Source organism: Macaca nemestrina, chromosome 5 (genome assembly GCF_043159975.1).
Source record: "Macaca nemestrina isolate mMacNem1 chromosome 5, mMacNem.hap1, whole genome shotgun sequence".
Taxonomy (NCBI): domain Eukaryota; kingdom Metazoa; phylum Chordata; class Mammalia; order Primates; family Cercopithecidae; genus Macaca; species Macaca nemestrina.
Window position 1 is genome coordinate 182015048 of NC_092129.1, and position 13597 is coordinate 182028644.

Below are 13597 nucleotides of genomic sequence, written 5' to 3' on the forward strand. Positions count from 1 at the left end.
CATGGCTGTGAATGCCACCACTAATACTTCTGGGAGCGTGGTTTTCAGTAGTTCACCCCTGTGCTTGTTCTCCCTTCATGGCTCTGATGGACTGCTGGAGTAATTTCAGATAACAGGTAAGGAAATCCTCAGACTAAGGAATATCATCTGCACTGTTCCTAAACAAATATTCCTGGAAATACTTTAAAGCAGTGGTTCCCATAGTGTTTCCTCAGATCAACAGTAGCGGCATCAGTCTGGGAATTTGTTTGGAATCCTCGGCCCACATTCTAGACCTACCAAGCCAGAACTCTGAGGCGTGGGGCCTAGCAGTCTGTGAATGAATGACTTGGATGCAGCCTAAAGTGTAAGAACCACTGCTATGTGGTTTTCTGCATCTTGTCACTCAAAGTGGTATATGAATATGAGGTTGGCCAGGTGACAGTGATGGTTGAGTTTGACAAATTTGATGAAAATGACTACTTGGACTCTGTTCAACTTGTTTCCTCTTATTTACTACTGAATGGACAAATGAATACATCAAAAGATGCATGAATTCATGCAAGAGACAAGTAGACCTATGAAGGAGTGGGCATAGCTCCTCAGTGTCTCCTAGAGTCTCCCAGAGGTACCCTGGAGTCTGACCACACTCCACTTGGGGTGAGAACCCAGAACCATCCAGTATTAAAGATAACAACACTTTGCTTGAATGGGAAAACTCATTCAGAGTTGGATGTCTGGGCATCCAGACATGTTTTTTTTTTTTTTTTGAGACGGAGTTCTGTTCTTATTGCCCAGGTTGGAGTGCAATGGTGCGATCTTGGCTCACCACAACCTCTGCCTCCTGAGTAACTGGGATTACAGGCATGTGCCACCATGCCCAGCTAATTTCGTATTTTTAGTAGAGACAGGGTTTCTCCATGTTGGTCAGGCTGGTCTCGAACTCCTGACCTCGGGTGATCTGCCCGTCTTGGCCTCCCAAAGTGCTGGGATTACAGGCGCGAGCCACCACGCCCGGCCGTCTGTGCTTTTGTAGTGCCACCAAATTGTTACAGTGAAAAATGGGGAAGTTGCTTGAAAAAGGACAGCCAGCCTAAACTGACTTGTCATGAAACAGAACACACGTATGGTAGCATATATATTAAAGAAGTTGGTATCATTATCAAAAACCTCTCTGTCACACATACACGCAAAAGCCTACAACACACACACACAGACACACACCCCCTCCCCTGAAGGCTTAGATTGAAGAGTGAAAAAGAGTCCACCTTGTAGCAGTCTGTGGGGGTACATGGAAGAGGTGCAAGCAGAGATGCAGTGGCTCCAGCATAAGAACTTCTTTGGTAACATCTCTGCATATTGCAAGGGCTGCGTCGTGCAGGACTCGCAAGAACCTGATAAGGCATTTGGATATCATTCTAATTGGAATCGGAAACAAATGGGAGCTATTAAATAGAAAAGAGTTAGGATCTGATTTGTAATGTAATCCTCATTCTGGCAGCTTTATAGAAGCTAGACTCCAGAGGGCCACACTGGCAGAAGGGAGACCAGTTAGGAGGCTGTTAGAATAGTCTGGACACAAGGACAGTGTGCCTTGGATTAGAGGACATGGTAAGAAGGCGGCTGGATGTGTGGGATTTGCTACAGGATAGAACTTAAGGAGACGAACTTTTCAATGGGGGAGTTTTATATGCAACTAATGGTGAACTTAGGCAGAGAATGGGGAATAGTAGCATTTAAAACCAAAGAACATACAACTCTGAGTGGAATGTTTCAGCTTTGCAACTATCCACTGATAATTTGGCTTTAACCAAGTTATGCTGTATCTTCAAAACTTTCATTTGTAAAATGGTGTTATTAACATTCACCTTTGGGATTGCTGAGAGAATTAAATGAGAAAAACTCTGTTAAAGGGTTTAGGACAATAACCAGCAGACAGCAAATGCTCAATAAAGGTCATAATTATTTTTCTTTGTAAAACTTTAGATGTAAAAAAATTTCAATATTAGAAAAAGTTCTTCATCAAACCACACATAGTATAGATTAACTTTTGTTACAGAAACAAATGGTATTCATAGATTTTAGCATTATGGTAATTATGTAGGAGATAACAGAAAGATGGCCCCTAACACAAGCTTGGGCTTAAAAAAGAGTGCTGTGGTCAAGTTGTGGAGCTAAGTAGTTTGCCACCTTCTACCGGTAGGTGAAAGGGACAGATTATATGATGATCCCGGGTCTTGTAACCTGACCAAAACCATGAGTGATAACTGTCTACTAGGAAAGTGCTGGCCAGTGAAATTTTCTGTAATGATGGGAATGTTCCGTTCTGCACCATATAATATAACAGCCACTAGCCACATGTGGTTATTGAACACTTGAAATATGACTAATGCAACTGAACAACTGAATTTCTAATTTTCTTTCATTTTAATTGATTTAAGTAGCCGCATGTGGGTAGTGGCTGCTGTATTGAATAGCACAGCTCTAGAAGGTGAGCTCCACAAATGCAGGGACTTTGTCTCGTGTCACTGTACCCACATGCCTAAAGCAGCACTTGGCACATGAGCAATACTCGGTAAATATTAGTTGAATAAATGAAAGGGTGTCCTTTACACATAGGGGATGTATGCAGGAAGATAGTAAACTGAATCATTGCTATTTAATTGTTGCATTACAGTAGTAGAGGGATGAGAGAGCATTGGACAAGATTTGGGGGAAGAAAGGAGATGACAAATCAGGCAGGAGCACTTCTTGATACAGAAATTAACTCTACCTGCGGAAAGACCAGCATGAAGAGGCTGGGAAAACGACCCCGTCACAGGCCAGCCCACAGCTCTGGTGATTGATAATGTATATTTGGCGTGTAGAGAAAATGGTGTGAACCTGAATCCTAACCCTAACCCTATCAAAATAAAGACAAACTAGGATGCTAGTTTTGTAGTTTCCTGAAATAAGTTTCCCTAAGAATGTTAGTCACCCAAATTGAGAAAATTTGGAAAGTCAGGTTTTCCAGAGATAACCTCTACTTAGCTTCAAGGGAAATCGCACTTTCCCACCCCCAATTAAGGAAAATGGTAAATGCTGATATATGTTGGTTTACAATAATCTTTAGTCTTACAAAATGCCGTTTTCTGTGTGTATTTGTGTGATCATTTACAGTTTTCATTCCCTGTGCTACTGTGATGATGTTTCGCTTGCTTTCCTCCCAGCCTACAGTGAGGTTTTCTACCAAAATGTATCCACCTGTGAAGAAAACCTGGTAGAGACATTGGAATCAACCTAAACTACTTATATTTCTTTGGTATACCAGTTAGATTCTATTTAAAAACACTTTTTTTTTTTTTTGGGTACCGTTAACCACTGTCTCCAAATCATTACAGAAAACTTTGTTTTAAAAGTCATTAAAAAAATCTGGACACATAAAACAAAAATCATAGCCTAAATGTCACACCAGTATTCACACTGTGCCTCCACAGTGGGCCTACTGTACTGTCTAAAGAAACTTGGCATTTTGTCTAAGAATAAGTCAATAACAGGAACTCCATCATAAATGCCCTGGTTTCCTGCTAATACAAGACTCTCAGCTGCTGACTCTCACCAGGCAGGAGCATACAAGTTTAAATAACAGCTGGCAGCAAAGCCTGACAGGGAAGGCCATATTATTTTTAAATTGGGGAATTGTTTTTCATAAATGTCTTACATATTCTTTTCCAATTTTACCATCATTTTTCATTTCAAAATTGAATAAATGTCCTCAAAGTGACAGGAAAAACTACATTGAATCAATAAACGTTAACTAGCCCCCAACCCCCCAGTGGCCTAAAGTAACTCCAGTACATAAGCATCAGCCTTTTATTAATTGGACAAGCCTTCAAAAATGAGGAAAAGTAATTTATGTTGGCAATTTGATTAACAGGCTTCCTATGAACACACATTCCTGTAAAGTTAACAAGTATGAGCCATTCAAGACACACCAAGAACAGTTCTTAGAAACCTTGCAAATGAAAATGTGGCAGAATACTTCTGGCCAAAGGGGGTGCACAGCCCGGACCCAGACGCCTTTATTGCTTGATTCAGGGTGACTTTCTGCAGACCCTGTCAAGCGTAAGATGCCACGACTGCTTCTCTAGGACCATGCTCACGATCTGGGACCTTCTTTGTTTCCATCCCTGCTCCATCCATCTCTCCACTGTGGTCCAGAACCAGGGGCACAACTTATCTTTATTGCAGCAGGAGGCATTTCAAGGCAGAAACAGCCCATTCTATCCAGGTAAACCACAACAGACTTGGCATCATGTCAGATTCAATAGCTCTTTCATGCGGTAGCTCCCTTCCTTTGCCAGGACATAGGCCATGAGGCCAGTCTCTGAGCCTATGAGCTACCGTGACTGTTCCCACCTTACTCAGTTTCCAACAGTTAACTCCATTCCCTTTCATCAGCCTGTCCCCTCCTCTCCAACTGAGGCACAGAGAGAATTAAGAGCTAGTCAAGTAAGCATTTGAGTTGAAACCAGACATGTAAGCGTATCAGTGTCAGAGAAGATTGTATCTGTAAAAAAGAAAAAAAAAAAAAAAAAGAAATTGGCAGCAGTCTTACTTGACTGTGCTAAGACCATATCTAAATTACCCAGAGCCAGCTAGGTGCTCTTCCCATTTACCATAATATGATTTATTATAAGGTGATATAATTAACAATAATAATGGCTGACAGCAACAGCATTGGAAAGTATCCCATAACATGCTGAGCTGAGTGCACACAAAACTGTTTTTTTAAAGTTTTTAACTCAAAAGCACTCTGAGTCTTCACACACACACACACACACACACACACACACACACACACGTACATCTATATACATACACATTAGAATTACATCTGTTTTTCATTATTGAAATAAGCATTTTCTGTGCTGTGCTAGTCCATATTAGTCCATGTTTTCTGTGCTGTGCTAGTCCATTGTTACCACATTGAACACCTGCAAATGAGTATTGCCAGTGTTAACAAACACATGGAAAGAGCTTGGTGCCACTACATGGACCACACAGAGCTGAGGACATCTGAGGAATAGTTATGTAACATCACTCCTGCTAAATTATCACATCAAAAGGTGGAGTGTTGTGAGTGCCCGTTTACAGTTGGAAATGAAGTTACTGCTGATAATGGGAGAGATTGAGGGGGTGAGTAGAGGGACATGGGAAATCTCTGTACCTTCTACTCAATTTTTCTGTGAACCATAAAACTGCTTTCAAAAATAAAGCCTATTAAAGTTTTTTTAAAAAATGAAGTTAACAGTAATGATGATTATTTATATTTTGTTCTTTACAAACATATAGGTTTAACTATATGATCTTACCAGTATTCAACCATTTTTGACCCATAAAAACAACAACATCATATGGCTGAAGGTACAATTTGTTTCAAGATTTTTAGGTGGTCAGTATGTTCACTCATTTAAGAATTTGCCCAGCTTTGAGTTTGCTGTGGTGGGCCATGGCCAGGTCTGCCATTGGCCTGCGGTTGAGTGAAAAGCATTAAACACAGGATGGCATAACTGTGGAGCCTTGTGGAATCCTTACGTGGCGACAGAACCTTGAGCTCTGAAGTGGTACCTCCCCAGCTTAGAATATAATAGAGCCTGTGGCTCTGGGTTCCTGCAGATCTGGAGTTCTCACCCTGAGTGGGTTGCACAGACTGGCAAGCTCCAGGGGTGCCTGTGGGAGGCACTGGGGAAGCACCGAGGAGCTGTGCCCTTTTCCTTGTGGATATGCTTATCTCTTGCATGAATTCATCCATCTTTTTTTGCTTAATTTATTTGAAGATTGGTCATCGTGTACAATACTCCTTTAAGGAAGATTGTCTTTTTTGATAATTTTATTATTACATTATCCTTTTGAAATGTTCCTCTTTATCCCTGGTAATATTACTTCTTTTGAAGTCTACTTTGATATTAATTAGCCCCTCAGTTTTCTTATGATTAGTGTTTGTGTTATATAGCTAAGAATGTTTGCTGTTGCGTGCCGTAGTATACTAATCTATTTATTTAGAGGTTAGACTCCTGCAATCTTAGTTATTTGTGAAATAGCTTAGTAACTCACAAGAAAAAAGCCTGAAATCTTCTAAGTAATTAAAATAAGTGCTGTATGCTTCAAACACTTAGTACATAGCTAAGACCCTCCCCTCTAGTGCAGGGAATTCCTAACTAGTCTTCCTGCTCCTACCTTTACCTCCCCAGAATCCCCTTACCTCCTACTCTTACATCCCTGGAATCTCTCTTCAGGGGGGTGACCAGAGTGACCTTTTGAGGTCATGTCATCCTCTTCCCAGCACTGTCCAGTGACACCTATTTCAGGAAAAGCCGGAGTCCTTTCTGTAGCGTGCCGAAAGCCTTCAGCCAGCCCCTCCTGCTCTTTCATCATCCTCATGTCCCATTTCCCCTGCTAGCCTCAATCACACTGGTCTCCCTGTTCTCTGAATATATTAAGCATGCTCCTGATGCAGCCTGTGCACTTGCTGCCCTCACTGCCTAGATTGTTTCGTCTCAGATGTCCATGTGGTGTCCTCTCTTCGTCCTTCACCTCTCTGCTAACATGTCATCTTCTACTGAGGCCCTTAAAATAGTGCTCCCATCCCTTCCATTCTCTTAGACTGCTGTGTTTTTCTCTATAGCACTTTTCATCACCTGGCACATGTATTTGTTTCTTGTCTGTGTCGCTTGTCTAGAGCATAAACTTCCTCAGTGTAGAGTCTTATGTTTACTGCTGGAATCTCTGCTGCCTAGAGTAGTATCTGACACAGTGGATGTGCAATAGATATTTGTTTAATAAATGAATGAATATATTCTAGAGCTATTTGTACAAGGCAGAGATTTCCAGATCACAGTGTTCATATGTATAACATACAATCCCGTACTCTTTCTAATTTGCTATGGTATGGAATAGCATTTACCATATATAGCTTGGGTTTGTAGGCTTTATCTTCTAGAAATCCTTGATTCTTAGACTTCTCACTCATTTATTATGTTTGATAAATATTCTTGTGTCTGCTCTGTGCCTGGTACTATTTCTAGGTACTGCTGAAAAGTGGTTAACAAGCAGTAAGTGTTCTGCTTTCAAGGAGTTTATACTTAAATGAAGAAGACTGAAATAAATGAAGATACTAATAATTTCAACAAATGATAAAAGCCATGAAAATAATCTTAGGAATAGAGATTGAATTGAGCTTGGGGCATTGCATTAAGTTGTTGGTAAGAATGCCTTCTGAGGAGGCATCGGAGGAGCTGAAAATGGAGAGGAGGAAGGGTTTCAGGCAGTGGAAAAGATGGCGCCAAGGCCCCAAGTAGGCTGTATTCTAGAACACAAAGAAAGTTGCAGTACATTTAAGGGAGGGGGCAATGAGTGGGGCGGGTAGTGAGAAGAGAGAGTGGAGGCTTTTGAAGGCAGAAAGTAAACAGGGGATTGTGTTGGATTTTGTAGGCCATTGTTTCAGGTTTATACTTTATTCCCTTAGAAATGGGAAGCCAATGGAATGACATTTGATTTGTATTTTATAAAGATTTCTGGCTGCCTGTGAGTTGTTGTGTCAGAGAGTTAGTTTATTTTGGGTTCCTGTTAAGGTCCAACAGAGATATTTGAGTATAATACTTTGTTGCCATCCATAAAACTAAATATTTTCATTAAATGGAGTTTAGGAAAATCTTAATTAATGAGTAAACAGCACCACGTATTGTGGACATGAAGTTAAAAACAAAAGGTAAATTAGTCTAAATATTTACACCATTATGTCCAATAAGAGATGGATAATGTTGCATATGAAGTTTTTTTAATATGAATTAGGGAATTACATTTTTAAATATTTTAGGGAAGGAAAATGGATAGATGGTTAGAGATTCAGCTTTATGTATAAAGATAGTTGTATTTCTCTTTAGTTTAGCAATGGCAAGCCCTTGATATAAGGACATCATAAGCAAAGCTGTAAGCCATTACCAAGCCTGAATTGTTGACTTAATAAATGGTCTGTTTTCTACCTGTTCTCATTCTAACCAAGAGTGGTCTTACAGCCAGGCTAGAGACACCCCTGTAGATAGACTAGCATAATTCTTCTGGTTTAGGATCCACAATTGCTACCCTTTCTATTTCAGACACCATGCATTTCAAAATGCTTAGCTTTTCTTGAACTTGTTGAGAAGTCTGATGTTGTATAGAAGTTTCAACAGTTCTAATATTTTCCAGTTTCACACAGGCAAACACAATTTTCTGATTCTGTAAAATACCTTGTAGCAGTAAAATGAAATTTTCCTTATTCATTTCTTCTCCGCAGCACTACTTTTCTTTATTGCTTAATTCTCTCTCTCTCTCTCTCTCTCTTTTTTTTTTTGTTACTCATACAGTGATCTCTGGAACATGATTAAAAATTCATATAAACTTGGACCTTCTGGTCATTGAAGAGTCCTAGCATACTTTAACATTTTAGAAAAGAAAAACAGAATTGAAGGAGACACAAAGTACATTAGTTTATGGGAAGTTCCTCAAAGCCTTTCTCTAATATTTTGGATGTATTTCATTTCCTAACAAATATTTTTTCTGTTTTGAGGTAGGCAGTGAGGATATACCTGTTAACAGGCAGCCCCTTCTTCAGGAATTACATGTATTTGTATATTGTGTACAGGCATATGCATCTGTGTATACATAGCCAGATTTGTCATCATGGCCAGGAAATTACCCTTTAGCTCCTGCTGCAAGTTCTGCATTCTTCGTTACTTTTCTCATTGGCTGGTCCTGGTCTCAGGCTCCCCTCGAGTGACTGCTTAGTTTAGGAAATTTCACACACGTTCTCATCATTCATTCACAGTAAGCCTGTGGCACGATGTGCATCATTTCCATTTTATAGATGGGCATAGGAATGATCAGAGAAGGCACTTTGTGCATTGTCTCCCTGATGATAAATGACAGAGCTGGGATTTCGGGAGACCTGGCTTTCTAACTCTAATGCACGCGTCCTCCACTGGTACCTGTGTTGTTTCTCAGTAACAGCTTGAGGAAATGAATGACAGGAAGTAAAATCTGCCTTCTAGCCCTGCAGAACGGGCTCCTCTGTGAGAGCGTGGTTTCCACGAGAGGGGCGTCTTCCTTTGCCATCCCTACTTGTGCCATTGCTTCTCTCACAAGGCGGCTGTGTTCTGGCAGCACCCAGAATTAGGTTGTGCAAAATTAAAGCCATGTTATCCTGGTAGAGTGTTTCAGGGAAATGGGATACTTTGATTTGCGTGGAGGAAAATGCCAAGCCCATGTCTCACATTTTGATTTGTTCACAGCAAAGCCAGAGCTTCTCTAGTGCAGTGCTCCCTTGTGAAGGCAAATGGTGCAGAGCCAGGCAGGCCCTTTTATGGGAAATGTCATCATTTTTATAGACCTGGCCCTTGACGTGGTCAGGTTTAGCAACTTACTTGGGACCACACAGGCAGCGGAGCCGGAGGAACAGCTGGCAACAAAGCCTCCTCCTTCCAGCCAAATGGTCTTTCCCTGAAACTGTCTACCTTCCTCAGGAAACTAGTCTTTTAATAGCATCTACCCTCCACCGAGAACCTGGGCGGGAGGAGGAATAGAGGCATCCTTTGAGAGCCTCCTTCCCACTCAGTGTTTCCACGTGGAGAGCTGGGCGGCCTTGAGTCGCTTGGATGAGTCAGGGACGTGGAGCGCTTTGCCTTAGGGTGGGGGACAGCTTCTGGCATCACCTCCTCCTAAAGCCAGTAGGGAGCAGTTACTATAATGGATGTGTCAGTTTGCTAATGACATTATTTAATGCTGAGTTTATTGGTTCTTCACATAAGACATTATTGAAACTTAAAGTGAGGAAGTTACTTCTCCTAGAAGGGTGTGGGACTGCTGCTGGACACAGAGGTTTAACTCTCCAACCCTTTTACTAGTTAAACGGCTTAAATTTTCACTGGCTTTTTGACAAGTATCCATTTAGAATCAAGTCATCACCACCATCATCATTAGAATTGTCATGGCTCCTGTCTAATGCACTCCAGCTGTTAGGCTAGTAAGCTTGAAGATACACCTTTATCTTCCTTTGCTTTGAACACATTCTGCTTTGATAAAATCTTGATCACTCCAAGACTCCCTAATTTGAAGTCAGAGTCACAAAGATTGCTGTTCTGCAGCTTTCCTCTTGGTAACAGAGTGTACCTTTTGTTTAATTTTTTTTCCCTATATTTTTTAACCAATGTCTCTGAACACCTATTACCACCTTGCTTGACAGTTAAGACAGCACCTTTAGAAGTTAACGTGCTCTGTCCTGAACTGTCCAGAACTAGGCAAGAGGTAAAGAAACCACAAGCAAGCCTGAGGCATGATCTGCAGTTTGTTTGAATTTGTTTTGGATTCTGTGTTTACTGTAGGCATCAAACACTGTAGAAAAAAACATAAAAAAAAACAATTCTAGAGACCTGCTGTGGTAGATTTCAGGAGTGACTTCTGTACTTAGCAACAGTGAACTTTTTAAGTGCTTCCAAGTAGACCTGTGCCTTGTGACCCACACTATTACTACATTTTGGTTAAAGTAAACTCTCTTTGGTCTTGGCACCAGAGGTAAAACTTGTAGAGTTTTAAGTTTAATTAAGGTTGTGTGCATACCACTAGGTGTTTATCAGTGCAGTGCGGGAAATAAACCACCAGGTGGCTCAAGTATATCATCTGCATTTTTTTAGTCCTTGATAATTAAAAAGTTTGCAGTTGCTTCGTACTTTAGGGAGACCATTTAATATAAACCATTGTAAGAGTTTATCTGTTTTTCACACAATCTTAGAATGCTAAAGTAGAAGATTAACTGTTTTGAACTGTTACTAATGTTTATAAGGTTTTGGGCACAAACACTATGTTTTGCTTAATAAAATAAAAACTTAGATCTTATTTGTGTTTGGCTGAAATAAGTCCCCAATTGTCATCTTACGGTTATTTACTTATGTATGTGTATATTTATTTTGGCATATACTCTCCACGATTGCAAATGAAATTAATAGATAGATGTTTAACTTCACTGTTGAAATGTAAACTGTCAGCATAATTTATTATTTGTATATTTAATTTTATTAACTTTTTTTTTTTTTTTGGGTGGAGACAGGGTCTTGCCTATGTTGCCCAGACTGGTCTCGAACTCCTGATATCAAGCCATCCTTCCGGTTTGGCCTCCCAGAGAACTGGGCTTGTAGGCGTGAGCTGCCATACCCAACCTTGTTGCCATGGTTTATATTGTCTTATTTTATACCTTCATTCTTTACACATAATACCTAAGAAATCAACATGTAATTTTTGTGGACTTAATTATTTCTCAAGAAGGCTTTTAAAAACTTACTTCATCCCCTGAAAAGGAAGTTGCTGTGTAGCCTCCCACTTGCATTAGGATAAAAAGAATAAAATGTCAAAGTATTTGCTTTACTTTAGAATATATATGCAGCAAAGTTCAAGAAAATTATCACAGTTCTCAGCAGACCAAGGCATAGCATCTTAATTTTGGTTCTCATACTTTTTATATTTTAATCACAGAGTTCTTGGAATAGATTTTTTTTTTTTTGGCCTGATAGACTTAAGGAATAATGGAAAATAAAACACTTCTTCAAAAATATAATGTCTAATTTCCTATTTATCTAGGTCTTTTTGCTTCAGAATTTTTGAACAGAATCATTCAGTACTACTGCTTCTACTACAGAAGAAGAAAAAGGAAAAGACAGTGAAATTCAAATCTATTTTTTCTTTATACTAATTATGGTTAAAGCTTTTACTGGAGAAAAGATGCAAGTTTTTAAGCATGTGTTTTAAAATTACTATGATTTTACTCTTGCTAACTTCATGTGTGTATAATTACCTCAGAAAGGAAACAAAGATTTTTTTGATATTATTTAAAATAATGTTTTCTTTTTCTTTTTAGCAGAGTAAAGACTGATAATTCCAAAGGCTATAAGGGGTAGTTGTGGCTAACAGAGCAGCATTCACCGAACATCACTACTGTACTTGGCTGGGAACAGTGTTACCGTGTCCGAAAGTCTTGTTATATGTTCCATTGACTATACTAATTGTCCTCTTTTATGCATGGTTAGCCAAGTGGTAGCTAAGAGTTTTAAACAATGGATCTTTATTAAGGTGTTAATTTTTGTCAAGGAAACTGATGTGATTTTAAAGAATGTTGACTGTGCATGACACGTGTAGAAGAAGCTGTGTTTTCCCCTCTTCCATGTTTAGGAAATAAAACAACCAAAAAGTGTGTGTGTGTGTGTGTAGCACTTTTTAACCTTAATTATCTTTTGTTTATATTGGTATCTTGGTATAAAAATTGAAATTTGTTATAATGATAAAGAAATTAGAGATGTGAAACATGTTGATTGATAAAGTAAGGAAGTAAAATTGGTAGAAAATGCTTAAAGATATAATTTAGTGTTATAATACTTTTAGCTGAAATGTTTGTTTATTGGGTTTAAACAACTATATATGTATGTGTGTATGTTTAAAATATATTCCATGAGGAATTGACCTTTAAGAATCATGAAGCATCTTTTCCCCAACTTTCTTCACTCTTCTTTACAGGTCTTAATTTTTCTTATTGTGAATATTATAATGCCATTTCTCTCTGCTTTAATGTTCTTTTAAAAAACATTCAAAGATTACAGTGATTTAAAAAATTAAGCCTTGAACTCAAGAAAAACTCAGTGGAGAATACAAAAGCACCTTGATCAATAGATGCCTTTCCTCCCCTCACACACACACACACTGCTGACAGAGCTGAGAGTAAGCCAGGATTTCCTGAGGCATGAGAACTACCTAACTTCACTTGCATCATGCTGAATTGAGAAAGACACGCCATATATATAATGCCTTTTTTTTTAAAATAGCATTTTTGGCTGGATGTGGTGGCTCACGCCTGTAATCCCAACACTTTGGGAGGCTGAGGCGGGTGGATCATGAGGTCAGGAAATGGAGACCATCCTGGCTAACACGGTGAAACCTGTCTCTACTAAAAATACAAAAAATTAGCCAGGCATGGTGGTGGACGCCTGTAGTCCCAGCTACTCGGGAGGCTGAGGCAGGAGAATGACATGAACCTGGGAGGTGGAGCTTGCAGTGAGCCAAGATTGCACCACTGCACTCCAGCCTGGGCGACAGAGCGAGACTCTGTCTCCAAAAAAAAGCATTTTCACTAAGCTTCTGCTATTCCTGGAATCCATCTGGCTATTTCATGTGTATTTGCCACCTTTACAATCCTAAAATAAAATTTGCGAATAACATATCCTAACTACACACGTTATTTTAAAAAATCCATATATCCTTTTTATTACAGTGAAAAAGGAAATGAAAAGAAAGTTGTTTGCCAGGAGAACTTGCATCTCAGTATTCAGATGTGGAGACCTTGCTGCCTAGAGCGTGGAGGAACTGCTCAGAGGCCACACCTCGGGAGCATCCCTACTGTGGTGGCTGCAAATGCAGACTCAGCAAGCACTGGTGGTGTGCTGTTGGTGTCATTGTTTCTTGAAATGGTCAAATTTGGTTAAATTTGGAATAAAATGGTAGTCTTCCTGTTTAACACATACTCTGTAACACATACGTTGTGCCTATGTAATAACTTGTT

The 13597-nt window shown here is 39.6% G+C and overlaps 1 protein-coding gene and 1 long non-coding RNA gene across 7 annotated transcripts in view; both read left to right on the forward strand.

The window, feature by feature from the left end:
• LOC105487306 (GDP-mannose 4,6-dehydratase) overlaps window positions 1–13597 on the forward strand; it is a 635071-nt gene that overhangs the window by 39148 nt on the left and 582326 nt on the right. The gene's annotated exons all lie outside the window — the stretch shown is intronic.
• Window positions 1–13597, forward strand: part of LOC105487304 (uncharacterized) — a 93320-nt gene that overhangs the window by 38470 nt on the left and 41253 nt on the right. For 2 of the 4 annotated variants that reach the window (XR_011624130.1, XR_011624131.1), the window contains exon 3: window positions 1–13597. This exon is cut by the window's right edge and continues 41253 nt beyond it. This is a non-coding gene — a long non-coding RNA (uncharacterized lncRNA). The other 2 variants (XR_011624133.1, XR_011624132.1) reach the window with 2 other exon arrangements.